At 37.8% G+C, this 14,987-nt stretch overlaps 2 protein-coding genes and 1 long non-coding RNA gene across 6 annotated transcripts in view; 1 reads left to right on the forward strand and 2 right to left on the reverse strand.

The window, feature by feature from the left end:
• The window catches only part of LOC144331172 (uncharacterized), a 150,487-nt gene that overhangs the window by 134,741 nt on the left and 759 nt on the right, over nucleotides 1-14,987 (reverse strand). The gene's annotated exons all lie outside the window — the stretch shown is intronic.
• Nucleotides 11,618-14,886, reverse strand: LOC144331173 (uncharacterized). Its single transcript, XR_013398132.1, has 2 exons — nucleotides 14,824-14,886; nucleotides 11,618-12,576 (listed from the first exon to the last, which is right to left on the reverse strand). It is a non-coding gene; the product is annotated as an uncharacterized LOC144331173 (long non-coding RNA).
• Nucleotides 13,852-14,987, forward strand: part of HECTD2 (HECT domain E3 ubiquitin protein ligase 2) — a 95,257-nt gene continuing 94,121 nt past the window's right edge. The window contains exon 1 of the mRNA XM_015147680.3: nucleotides 13,852-14,032. The gene's annotated coding sequence lies outside the window, so the exon portion shown is untranslated. The remainder of the gene's footprint in view (nucleotides 14,033-14,987) is intronic.

Below are 14,987 nucleotides of genomic sequence, written 5' to 3' on the forward strand. Positions count from 1 at the left end.
CAAGACAGGGATGCCCTCTCTCACCACTCCTATTCAACATACTGTTGGAAGTTCTGGCTAGGGCAATTAGGCAAGAGAAAGAAATCAAGGGTATTCAGTTAGGAAAAGAAGAAATCAAATTGTCCCTCTTTGCAGATGACATGATTGTATATTTAGAAAACCCCATTGTCTCAGCCCAAAATCTCCTTAAGCTGATAAGCAACTTCAGCAAAGTCTCAGGATACAAAATTAATGTGCAAAAATCACAAGCATTCTTATATACCAGTAACAGACAAACAGAGAGCCAAATCATGAATGAACTTCCATTCACAATTGCTTCAAAGAGAATAAAATACCTAGGAATCCAACTTACAAGGGATGTAAAGGACCTCTTCAAGGAGAACTACAAACCACTGCTCAGTGAAATAAAAGAGGACACAAATAAATGGAAGAACATACCATGCTCATGGATAGGAAGAATCAATATCGTGAAAATGGCCATACTGCCCAAGGTAATTTATAGATTCAATGCCATCCCCATCAAGCTACCAATGAGTTTCTTCACAGAATTGGAAAAAACTGCTTTAAAGTTCATATGGAACCAAAAAAGAGCCCGCATCTCCAAGACAATCCTAAGTCAAAAGAACGAAGCTGGAGGCATCACGCTACCTGACTTCAAACTATACTGCAAGGCTACAGTAACCAAAACAGCATGGTACTGGTACCAAAACAGAGATATAGACCAATGGAACAGAACAGAGTCCTCAGAAATAATACCACACATCTACAGCCAACTGATCTTTGACAAACCTGAGAGAAACAAGAAATGGGGAAAGGATTCCCTATTTAATAAATGGTGCTGGGAAAATTGGCTAGCCATAAGTAGAAAGCTGAAACTGGATCCTTTCCTTACTCCTTATACGAAAATTAATTCAAGATGGATTAGAGACTTAAATGTTAGACCTAATACCATAAAAATCCTAGAGGAAAACCTAGGTAGTACCATTCAGGACATAGGCATGGGCAAAGACTTCATGTCTAAAACACCAAAAGCAACGGCAGCAAAAGCCAAAATTGACAAATGGGATCTCATTAAACTAAAGAGCTTCTGCACAGCAAAAGAAACTACCATCAGAGCGAACAGGCAACCTACAGAATGGGAGAAAATTTTTGCAATCTACTCATCCGACAAAGGGCTAATATCCAGAACCTATAAAGAACTCAAACAAATTTACAAGAAAAAAACAAACAACCCCATCAAAAAGTGGGCAAAGGATATGAACAGACATTTCTCAAAAGAAGACATTCATACAGCCAACAGACACATGAAAAAATGCTCATCATCACTGGCCATCAGAGAAATGCAAATCAAAACCACAATGAGATACCATCTCACACCAGTTAGAATGGCAATCATTAAAAAGTCAGGAAACAACAGGTGCTGGAGAGGATGTGGAGAAATAGGAACACTTTTACACTGTTGGTGGGATTGTAAACTAGTTCAACCATTATGGAAAACAGTATGGCGATTCCTCAAGGATCTAGAACTAGATGTACCATATGACCCAGCCATCCCATTACTGGGTATATACCCAAAGGATTATAAATTATGCTGCTATAAAGACACATGCACACGTATGTTTATTGCGGCACTATTCACAATAGCAAAGACTTGGAATCAACCCAAATGTCCATCAGTGACAGACTGGATTAAGAAAATGTGGCACATATACACCATGGAATACTATGCAGCCATAAAAAAGGATGAGTTTGTGTCCTTTGTAGGGACATGGATGCAGCTGGAAACCATCATTCTTAGCAAACTATCACAAGAACAGAAAACCAAACACCGCATGTTCTCACTCATAGGTGGGAACTGAACAATGAGATCACTTGGACTCGGGAAGGGGAACATCACACACCGGGGCCTATCATGGGGAGGGGGGAGAGGGGAGGGATTGCATTGGGAGTTATACCTGATGTAAATGACGAGTTGATGGGTGCTGACGAGTTGATGGGTGCAGCACACCAACATGGCACAAGTATACATATGTAACAAACCTGCACGTTATGCACATGTACCCTAGAACTTAAAGTATAATAATAATAAATAAATGAAAAAAAAATTTTCCATTAAAAAAATATATATATATACAAAAGTTAAAAACTCATTGTAAAGATAATAATATAGTCAAATTCAGAATACTCTAATACTGTAATGGGGTGGTGTGGAAATCACTTTTAACTCTAGTATAAAAGTCAAAAGACAAAAGTATTAAAAATAACTATAGCTACAATAATTTGCTAATAGACATACAATGTAAAAAGATGTAAATTGTGACATTAATAACATAAATCATGAGCAGGGGAGACAGAAGTTAAAGTGTAGAGTTTTTGTATGCAGTGAAAGTTAAGCTCTTATTGGCTTAAAGTAGACTGTTATGATTTGTGCGAGCTTCATGGTAATCACAAGGAAAAAAACCTGTAATAGCACAAAAGCGAAAGATATTAAAGCATATCTCTATAGAAAACCATCAAATCATAAGAGGAGACAGCAAGAGAAAAGGAAAAAAAAACAAAGGAACTAATAAACAGAAAAGAATTCACAAAATGGTAGTATAGGTTGAGTATCCCTTATGTGAAATTCTTGGGACTAGAGGTACTTTAGATTTTTTTTAAATTTTGGAATATTTGTATTATACACACCAGCTCAGAATCTTTAATTCAAAAACTCCAAATCCGAAATGCTCCAATGAGCGTTTCCTTGGAGCATCATGTCATCCTTCAAAAAGTTTCAAGTTTTGGAATATTCTGTATTTTGAATTTTCAGATTAGGGATACTCAACCTGTAGTAAGTCCTTTTCTATCAATAATTCTTTAAATTTAAATGGATTAAATTCTCTAATCAAAAGACATAGGTGGCTGAATGAATAATTTTATAAAACAAACACAAGATCCAACTATATGCTGCCCACAGTAGACTCATATTAGGCTTATGGACAACACATATACTGAAAGTGAAGACATGGAAAAAGATATACCATGCAAATAGTAACCTAAAGAGAGCCAGGGTAGCTATACTTATGTCTGACAAAATAGACTATAGGTCAAAAACTGTAACAAGAGACAAACAAGGTCTTTATATATATAATGTAAAAGGAGTCAATTCATCAAGAGAATATAACAATTATAAACATGTAAGTGCTTAGCATCAGAGCATCTAAATATATAAAGCAAAATATTAATAGACCTGAAGGAAGAAACATATAGCAATTTGATAATAGTAGATTATTTCAATACCTCACTTTCAACAACACATAGATCATCTGTACAGAAAATCACTAAGGAAACAGAGGGCTTGAACAACACTACGGACCAAATGGACCTAACAGACATATACAGAATATTCCATCCAACAGCAGTAGAATGCATATTCTTCACAACTGCATGTTCTGTGAACATTCTCCAAAATATATAAGTAAGTCTTAATAAATGTAAGATTTAAATTATCTTTTGCAACCACAATAGTATAAAACTAAAAATCAATAACAGGAAAACATTGAAAAATTCATAAATGTGTGGAAATTAACATATTCTGAAACAACCAATGATTCAAAGAAGAAATTTTTTAAAATGTTAGAAGTAAATCTTGAGATGAAAATAGAAACACAATATACCAAAACTTATAGTGAAAGCAGTTCTAAGAGGGAAGTTTGTGGTGCTGACTGCCTATATTAAGAAAAAAAAAAGATCTCAAATAATTTAACCTTCAACTTCAAGGAACTAACTAGAAAGAACAAACTATACAAAAGTTAACAGAAGGAAAGAAATAACGAAGATACAAACAGAAATAAATAAAATAGAGACAAGAAACTGTTTTTTGATAATGAAATTAAGAGTTGGCTTTTTGAAAAGATAAAATTGACAAATCTAACAAAGAAGAGACTCAAATAAATAAAATCACAAATGAAAGAGTAAACATTACAACTGATAGTACAGAAATACAAAGGATCGTAAGAGACTAAAATGAACAATTCTATACAACCAAATTGGGTAACGTAGAAGAAATGAATACATTTCTAGAAACATACAACCTAGTAAGACTGAAGACATGAAGAAGTAGGAAATGCAAACAGACCAATAATAGATGAGGAGATTGAATCAGCAACCAAAAACCTCCCAACAAAAAAAGCCCCAGAACCTGATGGCTTCATTGGTAAATTCTATCAAACTTTAACAGAATAATTAACATCAATTTTTCTCAAACTTTTCTGAAAAATTGAAGAGGAGGAAACACTTCCAGATTCATTTTATGGTCATCATTACCCTGACGCCAAAGTCAGACAAGGATTCTACAATAAAAATATAGACCAATATCCCTGATGAACATAGATACAAAAATTCCTCAACAAAATACTAGCAAATGCAATTCAACAGCATATTAGTGGTATCATACATGACGATCAAATGGGATTTATCCCTGGGATGCAAGGATCATTCAACATATGCAAATCAATAAATGTGATTATACCACATTAACAGAATGAAGAATAGAAATCATGTGATCATCTCAATACATGCAGAAAAAGCATTTGATCAAATTCAAATCCTTTTATGATAAAAACTGTCAACAAATTAGGTATAGAAAGAATGTACCTCAACCTAATAAAGGCCATATTACACACCCACAGCTAACATAATACTTAACAGTGAAAAGCTAAAAGCTTTTCCTCTAAGATCAGGAACAAAACAGAGATGCCATTCTATTCAACATAGTACTGGAAGTTCTGATCAGAGCAATTACACAAGATTAAGACACAAAAGTCATCAAATAGAAAAGGAAGGAGTAAAATTTTCTCTGTTTGGAGGTGGCATGATCTTATATACAGATGCTCCTAAACTTATAATGTGGTTACATCCCAATAAACCCATGGTAAGTTGAAAATATTCTAAGTTGGAATGCATCAAGTTATGTACCAATAAATCAATCAAAAGGTTGAAAAATCATAAGGTGAACCATCATAATCCAGATACTCCTCTATTTACAATGGGATTATATCTTAATAAACTCATTGTAAAGTCAAAAATTCATAAGTAATACCATCATAAGGGATGGTGTGCATAGTAAACTCTAAAGACTCCACAAAAAATGTTAGAACTAATAAATTTAGTAAAGTTGCAGGATACAAAATAAACATACAAAATTATTTTATCTACAGACTAACAATTAACTATTTAAAAAATAAATTTAGAAAACAATACTGTTTACGATACCATTCAAAAACAATAAAATAGAAAGAAATTTAACCAAGGAGGTGAAATTTTTGTACACTGAAAACTATAAAACACTGATGAAAGAAATTGAAGAAGACACACATAAATGAAAAGATATCTTATGTTGATGAATTGGAAGAATTAACATTGTTAAAATGTCCACACTATCCAAGGCAATCTACAGATTCAATATAATTTCTATCAAAATTCCAAAGGCATTTTTTATATAAATAGAAAAAGCAATCCTAAAATTCACATGAAATCACAAAAGACCAAAATAGCCAAAGTGACCTTGATCAAGGAGAGCAAAGCTGGAGGCATCACACTACCTGATTTCAAAATATACTACAAAGCTATAGTAAATAAAAACAGTATGATACTGGCATAAAAACATTCATATACGCCAATCAAACAGAATAGACACCTCAGAAATAAATCCACTCGTTTAAAGTCAACTGTTCTTTGACAAAGGTGCCAGGGACACACAATGAGGAAAGGTTAATCTACTCAATAAATGGTGCTGAGAAAACTGTATATTCACATGCAGAAGAATAAAATTAGGCCAGGTGCAGTGGCTCACGCCTATAATCCCAACACATTGGGAAGCCGAGGTGGACAGATCACCTAAGGTCAGGAGTTGAAGACCAGCCTGACCAACATGGCGAAACCTCATCTCTACTAAAAATACAAAATTAGCCAGGTGTGGTGGCACATGCCTGTAATCTCAGTTACTTGTGAGGCTGAGGCAGGAGAAACTCTTGAACCCGGGAGGCAGAAGTTGCAATGAGCCAAGGTTGCGCTATTGCACTTCAGCTGGGGAAACGAGCAAAACTCCATCCAAAAAAAAAAAGAATAAAATTAGACCCTAACCTTACACCATCTACAAAAATCAGGCCAGAATGGATTAAAGACTTAAAGGTGAGAGCTGAAATTGTAAAACTACTAGAAGAAAATACAGGGGAAAATCTTCTTGAAATAGGTCTTGGAAAGGAATTTTTTGGATATTACTCCAAAAGTATAAGAAACAAAAGCAAGTATAGATAAATGAGATTGCATCAAACTAAAAAGCTTCTGCATAGCAAAGGAAACAATCAACAGAGTGAAGAGACAACCTATGGAGTAGGAAAAATTATTTACAAACCATACATCTAATAAGGGGTTAATATACAAAATACATAAGGAATTCAAACAACTCAATAGCAAGAAGACAAATAACCTGATTTAAAAATGGGCAAAGGATCTGAAAAGCCATTTCTCAAAAGAAGACACACAAATGGCCAACAGTTGTATTAAAAAATGCTCAACATCTCTAATCATCAGAGAAATGCAAATCAAAACCACAATGAGATATCAGCTCACACCTATTAGAACGGCTGTCATCGGCTGGGCGCGGTGCCTCACACCTGTTAATCCCAGCATTTTGGAAGGCTGAGGCAGGCGGATCACGAAGTGAAGAGATCGAGACCATCCTGGCCAATATGGTGAAACCCAGTCTCTACCAAAAATACAAAAATTAGCTGGTGTGGTGGTGCACGCTTGTAGTCCCAGCCACTTGGGAGACTGAGGCAGGAGAACTGCTTGAACCCAGGAGATGGAGGTTGCAGTGAGCCGAGATCGTGCCACTGCACTCCAGCCTGAAGACAGAGTGGGACTCTATCTCAAAAAAAAAAAAAAAAAAAAAAAAAGAGAATGGCTATTATCAAAAAGACAACGGATAACAAGTGTTGGTGAGGATGTGGAGAAAAGGGAACCCTTATGCACTGTTGGTGGGAATGGAAATTGGTACAACTATTATGAAAAATAATATAGAAGTTCCTCACTACCATATGATCCAACAATCCCATTTCTATTAATAGATATACATGCAAAGGAAATGAAATCAGTATCTTGAAGAGATATCTGCACTTTCATGTTCATGGCAGCATTATTTACAATAGCCAAGATATGGAATCAACCTATGTGTCCAGAGATGAACGAATGGATAAAGACGAGTGCGCGCGTGTGCGCGCACACACACACACACACACAGAGGAATTTCAGCCATTAAAAAGAAGGAAATCTTGTCAGTTGGGACAACACGGATGAACCTAAAGGATATTATGCTAAGTAAAATAAGCTAAGCACAAAAAGACAAATAGCGTATGATCCTCACTTATATGTGGAATCTAAAAATGTTAAACTCATAGAAGCAGAGAGTAGAAAGGGTGGTTGCCATGGCTTGGAAGGCAGGAAAAATGGGGAGATGTTGGTTAAAAAGTAGAAAGTTTCAGTTATGCAGGACAAATAATGCCTTTGGTTTTGTGTTGTTATCACAGAATACTACAGTGGGTAATTTATAAAGAACAGAAATGTATTGGCTAAAAGTTCTGGTGCCAGCATCTGGTGAGGGTTTTCTTGCTGAGTCACTCCATTACAGAAGACAGAAGGGTGAGAAAGAGTGAGAGAGAGGCAAAAGAAGCCTAAACTGAATCTTCTATAAGGAAACACACTCTCATGATAACAAACTCACTCCTGCAATAACACACTCTTGCGATAACAGCATCAATCCATACATGAAGACAGAGCCGTCATGGCCTACCCACCTCTTAAAAGTCTCATTGCTACAATGGTGAGTAAGTTTCTAGCACATGAACTCTAAGGAACACATTCGAACCATAGCAGATAGGTTCTGGAGATCTAAGGAACAGCACGGTGACTACAGTTAATAATACTATATTGCATATTTGAAATTTGCTAAGAGAGTAGGTCTTAAATGCTCTCACCACGAACACAAAAAGGTAATTATGTGAGATGATGGAAATAATAGCTTGATTGTGGTAACTATTTCACAAGATACATGTATACCAAAACACCGCATTGTATACCTCAAATCTATACAATTTTTGTCAATTATACCTCAATAAAGCTAGAAAAACTAAAAAGTAAATAAACTCCAATACCTGATGTGTTTAAAGAATACAAGATTTATTAAAATATTTCCAGAATGCAACCTACTGACCACAGCATGCTTATAATATAACGTTAATAGTTGCAGGGTCCCCAAAAGCAGTATCTGTGAAGCATTTAACATCTACCCATTCAACAATATTTGTTGAGCCTGAGGGCTCAGAAGTGTGCTAAAGACTAGGGATCCTCTGTATATGTCCTCAAAACCCTCTATACGCAAGGGAAGTTATTAGTCAAAGATGCTTAGATTGGATTTTTACCTCAGTAAAAGCTGATTATTTCAGTATCTCTAGTAGAAAATGTTCTGTTAGGATGCTGGACAACAGGGAGGTGCTGAGCAGGCCTCCAATAGCAGTCCTTTATTATGTGGCCAAATCTACTATGGGTTTATAATATCCTAAATGGTACGCAATTATAGGATAGCAAAATAAATAAAATGAACATTTATTCTTCCCATAAACATTTATCGAACAGCTAGTCTATGCTTTGTGGCAAGTATGAGATGAATCTGAACAGTTTACTAGATATAATTCCTTAATTTGCCCATCTATGAAATGGGAATGAGTCCCTACTCTACAGTAATACTAAAAGTAGGTTTCCAAGAAGACATGAACAAATCCATGGAAAGTGCTTAGCACAGTCTCTAGTAACCAGCAGTGCTCATTAAGTTGGATTTATTAAAATGCAGCATAGTTCACAAAGCAATTCTGCATGTTTTTTCACTGTTTTCCACAACACTCATGCAACATTAAGCAAATTAATTCAAACACAGTGATTTTGCTAAAGCCACATAATTAAAAATTGGAAGAGCCAAGACTAAAGGTAATTTTCAGAATTTCTAATTTTATTCTAATACTTTGCATTGAAGTGTAGAGGCATCTTTTCCAACTTTGAAGAAGAAAATTCATGTTTTTACAAAGGTTATTGTAATTCCTGAACTATTATTAATCATAGAATTGAGATAAGAAGATAGCTATTTTACTTGATTAAAGCTGTGCCTGAAACAACAGGTTAAACCACTAGAATTTCAACCAACTGACTAGTTTGGGGATGAACTAAGACAAAAAACTATGGGTTTGTGTGTGTGTGTGTGTGCTCTCACGCGTGTGCACGTATGCGCGTGCATGAAGTGTGACAGGAATTTGTTTAGCTGCAAATGACAGAAGAACTAATATGGATTTAAATAAGATAGGGATTCATCTGTCTTACAAAAAAGAAATCCAGATATAGGCAGTCCAAGCTGGTGTAGCAGTTCTACAATTTCAGGACTGTTCCAGATTCCTTTTCTCTCTCCATCACCCTGTCCTTAGCTTTTTGACATTCATCCTTATGCTTGCAGCCTCCTGTTTGTTGTAGCACCACGTTGACATATCGTATCTTCATTTCAGGCAAAATAAAGGTAGCAAATACTTTCCCTAAAATGTCAGCATACACCTCATTGGCTAGAATAATGTTACATTATGCTACATAGCTGCGAGAAAGTGCAGAAAAGAAATCACTTTTATGTAAGCATATTGTTATGTCAAATCAGGGTGCTCTTAGCAAGACAAAAGGTAAAAATGAATAGCAGTATATGCCATTCTGACTTGTTTTGATGACTTCAGCAGCCTTAGAATACATAAGTTAACTTAGACTCAATAAAAATTTAAATAGGTACATCATGCATAGGATACTTCTGATGTACAATTTAATGTTTTTGTTGTTGTTTTTCTTGGTTTTGTGTGGAAAACAAATGTAAAATTGAGGTTAAGATTTAGAAGAGTTATCAATATATCCAGGTCAGACTATTAGAATTTCACATGCGGCAGTTCTATAGAACTAGTTTATCAAGCACAACTCTTTAATTAGCATTAGAACTAATTAGAACTCTTTAATTAGCATTTCCTTTGAAAATATCTAAACAGGACATCCAAAACCAACTTGAAAACACATACGGCCACCTCAATTTTTACTGTTACTAACAGTTTCTTCTAGTTTAGGTCACTCCTCTATAGGACTTGGTCAAATCAAGATATAGCTAAATGTGGTTTCACCAACACATGCAAACTCCTGTGAATACAATATTTAAAAAGAAACAATAAAAAAGGAAGAAGTTACTTAGGCTTTTAGGCGTTTATTAAAGCTCTTTTAAACCTGCCCTCATTACTTTGGTGAACATTTGCTTGCATAAATTCTGAAGAATGAGGTTAAGATACAGTGAGGCTCATTAATTAGTGTGCCACTAATTTGGACTTGCTGTTTTACAGCTGAGATGCAGCTCTAAAATGTACTGTCCAATATGGTGGCCACTAGTCACATGTGGCTGTTCAAACACAACTTACATAACATGAACTAAAATTAAAAATTCAATTCCTCTGGCAATAGACACATTTCAAGTGCCCAATAACTACATGACGCTATTGGCTACCACACTGGACAGTGCAGATACAGACCATTTCCCCTAGTATGCGAAGTTCTACTGATAGCACTGCTCTAGAAGATTAAGATTTTAAAGAAGCAATATCAAGACCAAATCATCTGAATGAGTATAGTTCATCACTCAGAGCATTTTTATAATTTATCTTTGGAAAAGATTTCAGAGCCCCTGTACAAACCACTTCAAGAAAACATCGTTTCGTTTCTTCTGGGTTTGCTAAGCGCCTCCTCAATAGCACACTCCAGGTAGTGTGCTACATGTAGGGACTCAAGGACTAATCAGACATAGTCTTTCTCCTCTGTGCCATGACTTATTTGGGGAACAAAAAACTAAGATGCAATGTAATAGGTCTATAAAGGTAAGTATGTATAACATGCTCTGGGAGCAGAAAGAAAGGAATGATTCTATTTAGGACATTAAGAAAAATGCCTTCTTTTGCAAAGAATTCAGCAGAATGCCACACTAGGGGAAAATTTTTAGCATAAAGGCTTTGAAAGACTACTACGGTATTTTAAAACAAAGGGCTGGCTAGAAACTATATATTCTGAAGAGGTCATTCTGGTGGCCATTAGAGCAGGTAAGAAACTGAAGGCAAGACCAGTTGCCAGGCTACAGAAATAATTGGGGTTAGAGATGTTAAGGGCCTTAATTAGGTCAATGGCAATGGGAATCTAGGCAGAGAACAGATTCAAGAGAAGTCTGATTAAAAATACAAAGCTTGATCATCATCTACTTTATTCTTCAGTCTTGGCTCTATATAGCATTGTGCAATTTTTAAAAAATCATCCTCTAAAGATTTATCACATCACTGGGGTTATTCTAAAGAATTAGTTGCAAAGACTCCAAACAGTGTTTCAGTATGTTCAACTTTTATAAAAACAAAGGAAGAAACACTGTGGGGTGGGGGGTGGGGGGTGTGTAGACAGATACAAGAGATTTTTTAAAGATACAGAGCAAGGTCTTAGTATCTAAAGTTAGTTTAAATGATTCTGCTAATCTGTATTTTCTGTTTTTCTGTAATGACAAAGCATCTTTTTTTTTTTAATAAAGTTTTTTTTGTTTTGTTTTGTTTTGAGATGGAGTCTCACTCTGTCACCCAGGCTCAAGTGCAGTGGCGCAATTTCAGCTCACTGCAACCTCCGCCTCCCGAGTTGAAGCGATTCTCCCACCTCAGCCTCCCAAGTAGCTGGGACTACAGGTGCCCACCACCATGCCTGGCTAAATTTTTTTTATATATATATTTTTAGTAGGGACAGGATTTCACCATGTTGGCCAGGCTGGGTTCAAACTCCTGACCTCAAGTGAGCTACCTGCCTTGGCCTCCCAAAGTTTTAGGATTACAGGCATGAGCCACGCACCCAGCCAAATTATTTTTTAAATAGTAATTTTAAAAATCCACAACCATTATACCTAAGAAAGAGTTCCAAAAATCTTTTTAACAAGGTCAACATGGCTAAAATAATTTCCCCAAGTTTACTTTAGGACAACACTCAGTTGAAATATTAAAATAAGTTGCACTATTTCATAACTATACCTTCTAAAATTAAGGTATTAGTGGTATAAACCATTCTTAAGTGATCTGTGTACCTATTTTGCTATTGTTCACTACATTAGTATTACCATACATAATTAAAATAGAAGTTGTCTATAATTTCGACCTTCCATTACCTTGTAATTTTGTCTTTCTTTTTCTTCCAGGGAAATAATGAGTTCTCTAACCCTCACTCCCACCCTGCAAAACCCTATTCCCCATAGATATAATTAATGAGCTCAGGTTTTCCATCTGGACCTAGAAACATGAAATGCTTCTTCTGCCTCACTCCTAGTTTTTCCAAAGCAAATGAGTTTATACTTGGATACCCTCACTGTTGCACTTCTGACACTAGGAATAGCTAAAAAGCATCTTCTCCACACCTCTGTACAGAATGGGCAGAGCTCTCTGTATGTCCTGCCTTACAACACTGTCTTCTCCCACCTGGATCTCCAGAAGCACCCTGATGGCAGCTGGGAATGTGTCTCTCAAGCACACCACAAGTTCCCCCAGAGCTATAATTCTACAGCTTTCCAGCAGGCCCCATTCCCACCCTCCAGCCCCCTCCTGGACTATGTATGAGGGAGAGATGAGGTGGTGGATTGAGGACATTTATTTAACAAGAAGTAAAAGGAAATATAAACAAATCATCATTTTTCATATGGAACACACAAGTGAATTAATCAGAGAATTTGTTAAGAAATGGGTTATTATCTACTCTGGTGCAGTAGCAGAAATTAACATTTCTGACTTGCCTTGTTTCGCCAATATTTAAGCATTTTGTTCTATTGAATGTAACTACATGTACAGACACTTTTATTTAGTCTCACACATGAAAAAAGAAAGCAGAAGGCCTGTTATCCAAGTGGTTTCTCATCCAAGCATTTTTATAGCAAATTACTAAATCTAGTTGAAAACAATAGGAAAGAAGATACTTTTCCCTCTAGTATTTGTTCTATCAACCTAGACTTAGCAGCACAGAATATCTGGAATTGCAGTTAAAATAGAGGCTTCCTTTTATAAAATAACATTTGAATTGCTGCTGTATCCATGATCAGTATACAGACCCGCTAAAAGCAGAGAATAATGGTATGTTCTTCTCTATGGGATGAGTATTTCAGTAGTTTAAGAAGGAAAGAAAATCCTGAAAAAGAATTTAAGAAAAATATTAATAGAAAGGAGGAGGATGCTTCAAAGTAATGCCTGGATGCATCATTTTCCCTGCATTGAAATATTTTTTGCTGACTATACGGCACTTATTCTATACCTTTTGTTAATTCACAAGTAAACAGGTGGCAACAGTAACTATATTAAAGTAGAAAGCCTTGCTATAAATGAAAGTCAGAATTCATAATTTAGAAGGCAACATTGTTTGCTTCAGATCTACTTGTTATAAATGGTGGGTTTGAAAACATGCAACCTCATCTTATGAAGTACCATAACTAGTATTTAGTTACACTAATAACACCCAATTATGTAAACAATAGATATCCCCAAATCATATTTGGGTTTGTTTCAGAGATATTTTTGGTTCTTGTATTTGGACCCAGGTACTCTTGATCTAAAAATTCACTCAACCTCGAATAAAATAACGAAGGCACCGGCAAAAAACCTGATAGACCTGAGTATCGAAATCCCTTGCTTTCAATAGGCGATACAGCGCATTCTTACTCTCTCCTTTCTCCTAGATCAGCAGGTGTCTCCACCACTCCAATAGACTGAGGAAAAGGAGGGGGCGACAAGAAAGGAAAGGAAATTGTCTAGGTGTCCTGGTGGTGGAGGTGGGGGGTATTTTAATTTCATAATTAAAAGCTCTCTTCTTCAGCTTTCCAGTTTTTACTCCTATTTTGTAATGATTTGATTGAGGACTGTGCAGCAGAGTTTGGGTATGTACATCGCTAACATAAACGGAAAGGAACAATGAAGGAATGGATAGGAGACAGCAAAGGGTTGCGGGTAGAGAGCAAAACGTAGGCGCTTGGGGACGGGAAGGGAGAGGCGGATTTGGCAGTCAAAGAGGGACGAGAGGAACAGGAATGGAAAGTGTGGACTGGCCGTCCAATCCTATGGGGGAAGGGGAAAGGGGGGGCCCACCACGTCGCACTCCTCCCCACCTCCAGGCTTTTCCTGTGTAGGTTGAGGCCATCCAGGCGTATACAAAAGGGTCGGTTGCTGAGCCAGAAAAGGCTGTCTCCCGGGCTGCGCAAGCTCTGGGTCGCCTCTCCTGGGCTCAGGAAGGCGGGCAAGGATAAGAAGGCAGAGGCCCAAAGGCGGACAGCTTAGTGGGCGCCTGGAAGAAGAAGGCAAAAGGCCACCAGCCCAGACCCCGAGGGCGCTCGCCCGCGGGACTAGGCGCCGCAGGCCAGGGCCGTCCGTGAAGGGTAGTCTGTGCCTACGTCCTGCCCTACTGGTACCACTCGGACTATCCCCGTCCGACCCTTTGCAGGGCTGGACTTGTCTCCCCCACTATCCGCCCCTAGTCCAGGTTCTCCTGCGCGGTCCCGGTGCGGGGTCTCCTCGTCATCTCGGGCGACACTCTGCAAACAATATGGCGGCCGGGCGTCGACCGCGGCACCTTCTCTCCGGGCCCTCGGGGTTGACAAGGGCGGCTACCGCCGGCGCTCCTGACCCGCGACGCGCGAGCCCCGGGCGGGCGGGGGAGGCGGGAGCAAGACACCTGTGGTAGCTGTGGGGAGCCGTGTCCGCGGGCCTGGCGCGCGCGGGGGCGGCCGGCGGGGTCGCGCGGCCTCGGGCTCGCGCGCAGAGGCGCGGGCGCGGGCGGGGGCGGAGTGGCGGCGGCGGCGGCGGCGGCGGCGGCAGCTAGAAGCTGCAGCCCAGAGC

Source organism: Macaca mulatta, chromosome 9 (assembly GCF_049350105.2).
Source record: "Macaca mulatta isolate MMU2019108-1 chromosome 9, T2T-MMU8v2.0, whole genome shotgun sequence".
In the NCBI taxonomy this organism is placed as follows: Eukaryota; Metazoa; Chordata; class Mammalia; order Primates; family Cercopithecidae; genus Macaca; species Macaca mulatta.